The following is a 12,022-nucleotide window of genomic DNA, read 5'->3' on the forward strand; positions in this document are numbered from 1 at the left end:
AATCCAGCATTAAGACTCGTGTGTCCGGTCTTCTAGTAGCGGTTCAGAATAGACGGAAGTCGATTCGGGACTGATTTTTTCCGCCAACTTGAAAAACTCTGATAAAACTTTAAATCCGTTAAATTTTAAAGAGGTGATCTATTCACCCCCCCCCCTTCTCGATCACTAGCCACACCGTCTAACAAGTGGTATCAGAGCGCCGGTTCGCTGGTGCTCTGTGGCTGCCTGTAACAGTATGGATTTTGAACCAAAGGGGGCGTATAATAGAGCGCCTATTTTCAACGGTGAAAATTACGGCTACTGGAAAGACTGCATGCGAGTTCATATAAATTCTGTGGATAGGTTAGTATGGGCTGCCATTGAAAATGGTCCGTTTCAAATTACTATGACAAATGCGGCTGGCGCCATAGTACCTAAACCAGAAGATGATTGGAATGAGAAAGATGAGAAAAAGTGGTCGTGTGATTGGAAAGCTCGAAACATGCTAATTTCAGCACTTGGTGTTGATGAGTATTATCGAGTATCTCATTGCACGACAGCTAAAGAAATGTGGGATGCTTTAGAAGTTGCCCATGAGGGTACTACTGAAGTAAAACAGTCCCGCATTAACACACTCAATCAAGAATTTGAGCTCTTTCGCATGAAACAAGGAGAATCTATCTCCGACATGCAAAAGAGATTCACTCACCTAACTAACCGATTGAATGCGCTTGGAAAACCTATTTCCAATGAAATTGCTACTAATAAAATTCTCAGGTGTCTTAGCAGGGAGTGGCAACCTAAAGTAACAGCAATTAAGGAAGCCAACGATCTTACAAGACTTACGATTACAACTCTGTTTGGAAAGCTGGAAGAACATCAGCAAGCATTGGAAAGTCTTGAAAAATATGAGAATAAAAGTAAGAAGGAAAAGGAGAAGAAAAGAGACAAAGAGGGAGAGAAGAAGCCAATAGCTCTTGTGGCCTCCAGCTCTAAGTCCTCACGAAAAGAGCAAAGCGGCAATGATTCAAGTAGTGACAAAGACTCGGATGATGAGGAAATGGGACTGTTTGTAAGGAGATATAATAGATTCATTCGAAAGAATGGAGTCAAGCATTCCGACAAAAATCTCATGAAGTTTCGAAGACAATCTATAAATTCGAAACAAGAAGAGAACAAGAAGAGTAGAGGAAGAGGATCCTGTTTTAACTGTGGTAAATCTGGACATTATAAAACGGACTGCCCTATGAAGTATAAGGATCAAAGAAAAGATTCACCAAAAGGGTACAGCAAACAAAGAAGAGCGTATATTGCATGGGAAAGTGATAGTGATTCATCAAGCACACAAAGCTCAAGTGATGGTGATGAAGCTGCAAATCTGTGCCTTATGGCTCACACAAAAAATCTGTCCTACCACAAGAAGAAAAACAATGACAAAAAGGTAAAACAAGCCTATTACAATAATTTCTCCTCTATGTCTTTTTCGGAACTAAAAATAGCTTTTGAAAAACTGCATAACAAAGCTGTAGATGCTTTTAAAAGACTATCTTCCGACAAACATATTTTCTCATTTTTGGAAGGTAAAGTAAACAAAGCTGAAATTGATTTAGAAGCCTTGAAAGCTAGTATTGCAGAAAATTCAAAAACTATTGACATTGATGGATGTAGTAGAGTTAGGTATTGTGACGCTTGTTATATTTGGCAAAAAGAGGTAAACACTCTTAAGGTCAAATTAAAGAAGGCGCTACAACCTAAAGTTACTTATGCCGTTGACTCTAGGTTGTTTAAGAAGTCATTAAATCCTCCATATGCAAAATACTCTTTTATTCTAAAGGATTCAATGAACAAGAAACAACAAACACATCATCATGGTTTATGTCATTATTGTTGTCATGCTGGCCATAACATTGAGAAATGCAAGTTTAGGAGATTTCTTGTCCCTAAAGGTATTTATCAATGGAAGCCAAAAGGCAACCATGTTAGCACTTACCCACTTGGACCCAATGAAAATTGGGTACCAACTTCTCTCTTTTGATATTGTAGGATGAGTGCCTTGCCTCCGCAGATAGAAGGTGGTTTCTTGACAGCGGATGCTCGAGGCACATGACCGGTGACATATCGCTTTTTATAGACTTCAAGGCAAAGAAGAAGGGATATGTTACTTATGGAGACAATAACAAAGGAGCCATACTCGGCAAAGGTAGTGTAGGTAATCCCTCCACCACTACTATTTCAAATGTCCATCTAGTAGAGGGACTTAAACACAACTATGCGACATGGACTATAAAGTTTCGTTCACAAAAACTTGCTGCATAATTGAACATGCTGAACAAAACATTGTGTTTAAGGGTGTAAGAGTAAACAATATCTATATGCTTGACCTGTTTGATGTACCTCTAACAAGTACTAAATGTCTAGTCACCTTGAATGATGATTCTTGGCTTTGGCATAGACGTTTAGCGCATGTTAATTTCGATTTGCTTAATAAGGTTGTATCTAAGGATCTAGTAGTCGGTCTACCAAAAATAAAATTTTCAAAAGACCACCTATGTGATGCGTGCCAAATGGGAAAGCAAACAAGGGTCTCTTTTAAATCTAAAAACGTAATTTCAACTTCACGACCCCTTGAGCTTCTCCATATGGATCTCTTTGGACCTTCTAGGACAAAGAGCCTAGGTGGAAATTACTATGGCTTTGTAATAGTTGATGACTACTCTAGATTTACTTGGACCATATTCCTTCATAGCAAAGATGAAACTTTTTCTGCTTTTAAAAACTTTGCAAATCTGTCCCAAAACAAAATGAATTCCAAAATAGTTACAATTCGTAGCGATCATGGTGGTGAGTTTCAAAATTATCACTTTGAGAAGTTCTGTGACAAGTATGGTATTGAGCATAATTTTTCATCTCCTCGAACTCCACAACAAAATGGGGTTGTGGAGCGTAAAAATCGTGTTTTAGAGGAGTTGGCAAGAACAATGCTTAATGAGGGCGGATTGCCAAAATACTTTTGGGCTGATGCTGTTAGCACAGCCTGTTATGTTTTAAACAGAATCTTAATTCGCCCTATTTTAAATAAAACTCCTTATGAACTTTTGAAGGGAAGAAAACCTAACTTGTCACATCTTCACGTATTCGGTTGTAAATGTTTTGTTTTGAATAACGGAAAGGAAAACATTGGGAAGTTTGATGCAAAAGCGGATGAAGGCATATTTCTTGGTTACTCACTGTCAAGTAAAGCATATAGAGTGTATAATAAGCGTTTACTTACTGTTGAAGAATCTGTTCATGTTTCTTTTGATGAGTCTTATCCGAAAAATGTCGGAAAAGGTATTTCTTTTGATGACGCAGGTGTATCTACAGAAGACATACTCAAGGAAGCTATTGAGGAAACTGATCAGTCCAAAACAGCTGCCCATGAGAAGGAGGAAGATACTAGTCATGAAGAAAATGAGGAAGAAAAGACAGCTGATGTGAAGGAGCTTCCAACAGCCTGGAAATCCTCAAAAGACCATCCCATTGACAACATCTTGGGAGACATTTAAAAGGGAGTAATGACCCGTTCTAAGATAAGTAACTTTTGTTCTCACTTCGCGTTTGTTTCACAAGTAGAACCTAAAAATGCCAAAGAGGCCTTGATTGATGAATTTTGGCTAATGGCCATGCAAGAAGAGCTTAATCAATTTAAAAGAAATGACGTTTGGGAACTTGTCCCTCGTCCGCGAGATCATCATATCATAGGCACTAAGTGGGTTTTTAGAAATAAGCTTGATGAAAACGGAGTGATTACAAGGAACAAGGCACGTTTAGTAGCACAAGGGTATAACCAAGATGAGGGCATAGACTATGAGGAAACTTATGCTCCAGTTGCTCGCCTTGAAGCGATACGTCTTTTGCTTGCCTATGCGTGTTCTAAGGATTTTAAGCTTTACCAAATGGACGTAAAGAGTGCTTTTCTTAATGGTGTCATAAATGAAGAAGTATATGTTTCACAACCTCCTGGTTTTGAAAATGCTGAAAATCCAGATCATGTTTACAAATTAAAACGAGCTTTGTATGGCCTTAAACAAGCCCCTCGGGTTTGGTATGAAAGGCTTAGCAAATTCCTAATTGATCATGGATACTCAAGAGGTAAGGTGGACAATACTCTCTTTATTAAACACAAAGGGAAGCACATTCTTTTAGTTCAAGTTTATGTCGACGATATAATATTTGGTTCAACTAACATACACTTGGTCGAAGAATTTTCTAAGGTTATGCAGGGTGAATTTGAGATGAGTCTAATGGGGGAGCTGAACTACTTCCTAGGACTGCAAATAAAGCAACTTGATGAGGGTACAGCAGTATGTCAAACAAAATACTGCAGAGAACTACTCAAGCGCTTTGGAATGAATGACTCAAAATCAATTGACACCCCAATGCCTACCAACGGAAATCTAGATAAGGATGAGCATGGTAAGTGTGTAGATGTCAAAAAGTTCAGAGGTATGATTGGATCTCTCTTATATCTTTCTGCTTCTAGACCTGACATCATGTTTAGTGTTTTCATGTGTGCACGCTATCAATCAAATCCTAAGGAATCGCACCTAAAAGCGGTGAAGCGCATATTTAGATATATTCACGGAACACCTAAATATGGGCTTTGGTATTCCAAAGGAAGTGATTGTAGTTTAGTAGGGTACTCCGATTCTGATTTTGCTGGCTGCAAATCAGATAGGAAAAGCACAAGTGGTACATGTCACCTGTTTTCAAATTCCTTGGTAAGTTGGCATAGTAAAAAGCAAGTTTCTGTGGCTTTGTCAACTGCAGAGGCAGAATACGTTGCAGCCGGTAGTTGTTGCGCTCAGATTTTATGGCTGAAGCAGCAACTGCAAGACTTCAACATTCAACTCAAACGTATTCCTATAAAATGTGACAACACTAGTGCCATAAACCTTACTAAAAACCCTGTTTTACACTCACGCACTAAACACATAGAGATTAGACATCACTTTCTTCGCGACCATGTTGAAAAAGAAGACGTTGTATTTGAGCACGTTGATTCCAAAAATCAGCTTGCTGATATTTTCACTAAACCTTTGGCAACGGAACCCTCCTTCAACATTCGTCGTGAATTAGGGATCCTAGATCTTTCTCATTTGATGTCCTAAGCATGTTGCCTCTTAATTATGTTATGCCTCATCATAGTTGATAAGACTTGTTTTAGATGTCAATTATCCATCACAAGATTACGCCAACAGAGGTAATATCAATCCTTTCTACAATTCTCTTATTGCTAAGTGATTGTGTATGTTAGAACAAATGTTCTTACTCTAGTTGATATAAATTTGATTGCATATACTCCTTGCCTATATTGTGTGCATATTAAAATTCTGACTTATGAATCTTCCTTGGGCATAACCATCATGACATAGTGCATAATGCATATCCATACTGCATCAAAAGTCATCAAAATCTGCTTTGGCATCAGTATGCATCGACACAAAACATGTATGCATTGATCCATATATTCTGAATTTCAATTTTTTTCAAAATGGTTCAGGATGCATCGATGCAGCCATCGCACGTATCGATACACAGGCCAAATGTGAATAATAGGCATCGATGCATGACCATTTGCATCGACACATACTGATGCTATTTGAATTAAATGCATTTTTTTCTCTCTCATGCATCGACACATCAGCCAATCCTATCGCTTCCTATCTCAAGACTTCATATCATCTGTCCTCAAAAACCCCAAAACCAGTGGCTAACCCTAATCTTTCTCATCTTCACTCTCTCTCTAAAACCCTAAATCTCACATCACCATGCCTCCACGCACTATTCCAGCCAGAGCAAAAGGAAAAGGAAAGGGAAAGGAAACAGCCGGTACTTCTCAGCAACCACCAGATGTTCCTTCAAATGCCTTAGACCTACTTCATCCTGCTATTGCTGCTGAATTTGAGGAATCCTTCAAGACAAGGTTAGTCATGAAACCCCATATCTTTGATAAAACAGATGCTATTCACCTGCACCTAAATGAGGTGGTTGACCTCCTACATGCACAAAGACTTGGGTCATTCCTGTCCACAAAAGATGATTATCATGAGGATTTCATCCGGGCCTTTTATGCCGGTTTACAAACTGGTAGAGGCTATATGTTCCGGTGTTCTATCGGTGTCAGAACATATACCTTTGAAGCCTCTGATTGGGAAACGGTATTTCAAATTCCGCATCCGTCGATGACTGTCAAGTCCTGGCATGACCTGCATTTTGATCCTGAATTTGACATGAAGGACTTTACTCCATCTATCCTAAAGATAGATAGACCGTTGAGTGAGGATGAACACGTCACGTCAGGTATGATCAAGCAAACTCCGCGTATTCTTCACTGGATTATCACACATATTCTGCGTCCAACAAACATTGGACATTCTCGGTTGGATAGGCCTAGCATACATCTTCTCTACATTCTGCAAAATAAGGTTCTCTTAAATTGGGCGAACTACTTTGTAAAACGTCTAATTTTTGTGCGAGACAGCTCCAAAAATGTGGCTCTAGGGTATGCTTCTCAAATTATGAAAATTCTTAAGTTTTGGAAAGTTGCAATTCCTATTGTTCCTCTTCTATCTCCATCTGCTGCTCAAGAGTTTGACTCTTCCACTCTATCGCATATGGGATATCGGTGGGACAAAGACCGCAAATGCTTCTACTTTTTTGAAAGAAAATCCAAAACCAGAATCTACAATTTTGACGTGCCTTCGGAACGAATCCATGTTGCTGAAGAACAGCCTGATGAAGAAATGCAGGACGCGCCTGAAACAGATGTGCCTCAAGCTGAGGCCAATGCTGGTTGGGGTGATTGGGTGCCACGAAGGTGGTCTCCCACCAACTACGTACCTGAACCTACAGCCCCTCCATTCTCAGGTGGTACTTCATCCTCAATACCTACTGCGGACATCACTCATATGCTTCAACAGATGGAAATTGCTAACAAAGAACGCCATGAAGAAGCACGGTATTGGAATGTACAACAATCTGAGTGGCACAAGGAGCATCGTGACTGGCATGATGAGCATACACGGATGTATCACAATCAACACGCTTGGCACCAAGACTTGGTTAAATGGCATCAAGTTTTCTACAACGAAATGTCTGGCTTTATGGACGACTGCCGTGAAAATCCTGGTATCATGGACAGCTTTAGAAGCATTGAAGTTCAGAACTGATTTAGGCAATACTCCTTCATGGGCCAAAATCCAGACACAATGCCTCCTCCTCCGCCTCCGCCAAGCTATAGAGATCTCGACAGAGATAAGGAATCGTGTGGTGGCCACAATCCAAATTAACCCACCTGCATTTCATCTCACTGCATTTCATTTCATATTGCTCAAGTTTTATTTTGTTGCACAATATATGGTTTAGCTTATGTAATCCTTAAACTCGTTCGAATCTTTAAATGCTTTTCTCTTTCTGTTTATCTCTATTGTTATTGCCCTTATTCGTCATTCTTTGTGAATGATTCTTTACTTTGAAGCTTCCTTCTTTGTGATTGATAGCTTGTTATCCATTTTTTGCCATGTCCTGCTACACTATGCTACCTTGATAGATCTGTTTCTTCCTCTTTTTGATGTTGACAAAGGGGGAGAAAATGCAGATATGCACAAACTCAGGGGGAGTATCACACATCTTGCCAAGAATTTGCCATCATCAAAAAGGGGGAGTTTGTGAGAGAATTCTTTACTTTGAATTAATTTTTAATGATAGCAAATTGTGTGATCATCATCCAAATGTTGGTTGTGCATTATATTACATGATACATTTGTGTTTTTATTGTGTTTTCATCCCACTCTATTGTTGCATAACTGTACATATAGACCTACATTAACACTTCTCTTAAAATAACAATTAAAATGCACTTTGTGTCAGTATGCATCAATACATAAGCCTCTGCATCGATACATACAGCATGTGATAAATCACAAAACCTTTCTTGTTCAGTATGCATCGATGCATACGAGTCATGCATCAATACATGAAAGGCAAAAGGCTTCATGCATCGATCCATACGATCCCTGCATCGATACATGACCAATTGAAACAGCCTGTGTATCAATGCATACGCATTAGGCATCGATACATACTAGTGAAAAAAATCACATGCATCAATACATACGAATTATGCATCGATACATGATTAATCCATTTCACCAAAAATTCACTTATCTTACAGTATGCATCGATGCATACTCTCATGTATCAATGCATAAAGCTGTTTTGCTCACTAACAGTTCTGTTGTTGCTGCATATATAAGATGTTATGACAGCAGTGAAAAGTGACGAATTCTTTGAGGGAAAACAATTGAACACAAGATCAAAAGCAGTGTTGGAGCAATTGTTTGAGAGCACATAGAAACCTGAAAGAGACTTCATCTTCTTCATCTTCTCAATCACTTTTCTTCAAGAACATCAACACATAATAATTCTTGTTCTTTGGATTAAAGGATTATCGAGATAACGTTCAGTGGTACGATCAAGGATCTAGCTGTGGTTTTCAGCGGAACGATCGAGGATCTAGCTGAGTTGAAGATTGAAGGGGGTTTTTAGGAAAAACCTACTGGTTTATCCTTCAAGAACTGGAGTGTTCTTGAGGGTTTGGGAGTCACGTTTGCAGAACAGATTCAGCCGCAGCGTTGCGTTTGGAGATCGGGGGATTTCGCAAGCAGGTCGTGGAACCGGTGAATTGTTTGCAATTTCGTGCAGGAAATTCTTGATCGTGCTCAGATCAAGTGAAGGTTCATACAAGAAGAAGTTCTTGGAATCTAGAATTCTGTCTGTGTATCATAACCTTGTATCAACGGATTTGGCAATTATCGATAATCAAAGTTCTCAATTTCATTTGAAATTGAGAGGGAGACGTACCCACACGCGAGGACGACGTGGGGAACTTCCTTACCAAATCTCTGCGTATCGTATTCTTACCTTACTTCTTTTTACATTTAAAACAGTTTTCGCAATTTCAGTTAGTGTGTGTTGTGATTGTTCCTGTTGCAAGACAGCAGTGGCAAGAAAACAATTTCAATCAAACACTACCGCTGTTCATCATTGATCACATACACACCAACTGTTTGACAAAATTGTTAGCTAGGTTTTATTCATTGGAAATAGACTTTAATGATAAGTGCATTCAATTAGCTAAAATTCTGGTGTGGATTGTTTCTGTCATTCTTATTCAAATCCAGCATTAAGACTCGTGTGTCCGGTCTTCTAGTAGCGGTTCAGAATAGACGGAAGTCGATTCGGGACTGATTTTTTCCGCCAACTTGAAAAACTCTGATAAAACTTTAAATCCGTTAAATTTTAAAGAGGTGATCTATTCACCCCCCCCCCTTCTCGATCACTAGCCACACCGTCTAACATTCAACTCTGGAACGGATGCCATCTCTCACAGTGAATAGACTCCTAAATGAACCTGAGAAATGATATGCATGAAGAGATTAGTTTTTCTTTTCTTTTTTCTTTTTCATTTCTTTTTTTTATTGCATTATTTTTTGAAAATAAACATGCCATGATGCAAATGATGCAGACAAGACTGGCTGGTTGTGCATCTCGGAGCACAGGATCAAAGCTTCGGCTTGAATTCGGAACCACAAATCATCTGAGACCCAAAATCATCTGAGACCCAATCTGAAGAAACAAGTCACCAACAGGATCACAAGTCACCAACTAGTCACCAACAAGTCACCAATTGTACCTGTAATAATGATCATTCCCTCCCCACTCACGGGTGTCATCTAGGCCAGGGTAAGGTCGAGAGAAACGCAGCATAAATAACCCTTTCATAGAATATCATCATATACACACCCGAAGTATGTAACGACAATACCCCATCAGAGTCTGAACTGCTCGTGATATCAAGTTCCGCTAAGTGGCGCAATACCACCCGCTTCCCAAGAATCACTCTATTCCTAGGTGTCCTAGATTTCACTCATAGCCTGGGTATTGGGCCTTTTACCTCATGTAACTCCCACCCCAACAGAGAGACAAACACAGCACAGCCAGATGAACAAATGATGAATGCAAACATAAATGCAAATATAAACAAATAAATGCAATAAATGAAACAGCAAAAGCAACCAAACCCTAACCTAGAGAGCGCTAGGAGAGACTCGCTTAGGGAAGATGGACCAGCAAGAGGTCAACTTCTCCAACAAATCCCCAGCAGAGTCGCCAGCTGTCGCATTACGCGAAAAACCGGCGGGAAAAACGAAACAACAGAGCCGCCACCGTGCGTTATTTATCCCAAAAGAGGGAAAGGAAACGCTCGAAGTAAACCTGGAAAAGACATGGTCTCGCGACCAGAGAAAGATGGGATCGGGAGTCGGTTATGCGAAGGGAAGGTATTAGCACCCCTACGCATCCGTCGTACTCGACAGGATCCACGCACAAAAGAAAGGATAAGGTTGCTAGAAACTGCTCACACACTGCACAAGGCTGGAAGGAAACACAGAAAGACAAAAGAAACGGGACTCGGCAGGTTATCGCATCCTGGGCCTACGTAGTCTGTCAAGTACAGACATCAGAGTCAACGTAGTTCGGGGCAAGGGGAGACGTGCTCGCTAGGATGTCGCATCCTATGCATACGTATCTTCTCTGACCGGAGAAGAATCAGAGCACTCGTAGCTCGGCTAACGCACGCCAAACAAAACCACACAGGAAACCGACTGCCAATCGCTGGACTTACGTCAAACTCCACACAAACAGGCAAACCTGGAAACCGAATGTCAATCGCTGGACTTACATCAGACTCCGAACCAACAAACACGCACACAGGAAACCGACTGCCAATCACTGGACTTATGTCAGACTCCAACAAGCAAACAAGACACAGGAAACCAACTGCCAATCGCTGGACTTATGTCAGACTCCTACTCATACAAAAGGGTTGAAAAAGAAAAGGGCGCCCGGAGAGATCAGCTCATCTCCTGCCTACGTACCTCATCTGGTATGAGGATCAGGGTGACGTAGTTCCCCTTAACAGGGAAAAAGGACTAGCCTAACCAGATACAAAGGGAGACACAAACTACTAGGGAGAATACGACTCGAGCCTAGAAGTTATCATGCATACCATCCCAATGTTAAGGTTTCTAGCTAACTTGCACAGGGAGCAAGCTATCCTAAACAGCACAGGCAAATACATACAAGCACATAAAGCAAGCACACACACTATATGCAAACAATTGGGTTCATACAAGGTTAGGCTGTGAAACACAAGCCAACTGGAATTGGGTGTAGTTAGCTCTTAACCCTAACATTGAGAGTTAGGGTGAAGCAGATGAAATGGGAAGTGAGGGTAAGACCTCACAGCTCTTATCCCTGGCCTGGGAGAGCTTTTAAACAATAGAATGTGTGGGAGTTCAGGAAGTAGGAACTCTTCTCCACATATGACTGACACAACAAAGATCTTGGGTTAATATCCACAATGCATCAACACATGGTGTGTGAGCAGGGTGAATGACACACTGAGTAGCAGGAGATGGATTACACATCTCTTTTATCTGCCAATTGCCTCTTAAGAGGTGTTTTCCTGCTTGGTACAAAGATAAACAAACACAAGCATTGCCTCTTAAGGAGGGCTTCAGACAGGTGCCTGCCCACATAACAGGACAGGTCTTCCAGACTACATGAAGTCAGAGAGTTATACCTCAGTGGTTAAGCAACCAAGCAAAGCAAAAGCAAGTTCAAAAGAACTCAAAGCAACTTAGGTACCTGAAAAAAAAATCTAAACCAATCAGTTTACAAGTCAAACAATCAGACAGACAACAGTCAATCACACAATCAGACAGATAAGGCATTAGGCAACAATGTGCAAGCCACAAGCCAATAGGCACAACACAAATGACTTGGCATCAACCTACAAAACAATCATAAGGTTAGCCAACATCAATCAACTAATCAATCCAAATGAGTGAACCACTTCAACTATGGTAATGTGCTTCTTAACCTGAAATCCACAATCCAAACAGTGAGTCCAAACCACTAGGTCAAAGCCTAGGGTCAA

Source organism: Lathyrus oleraceus, chromosome 4 (assembly GCF_024323335.1).
Source record: "Lathyrus oleraceus cultivar Zhongwan6 chromosome 4, CAAS_Psat_ZW6_1.0, whole genome shotgun sequence".
In the NCBI taxonomy this organism is placed as follows: Eukaryota; Viridiplantae; Streptophyta; class Magnoliopsida; order Fabales; family Fabaceae; genus Lathyrus; species Lathyrus oleraceus.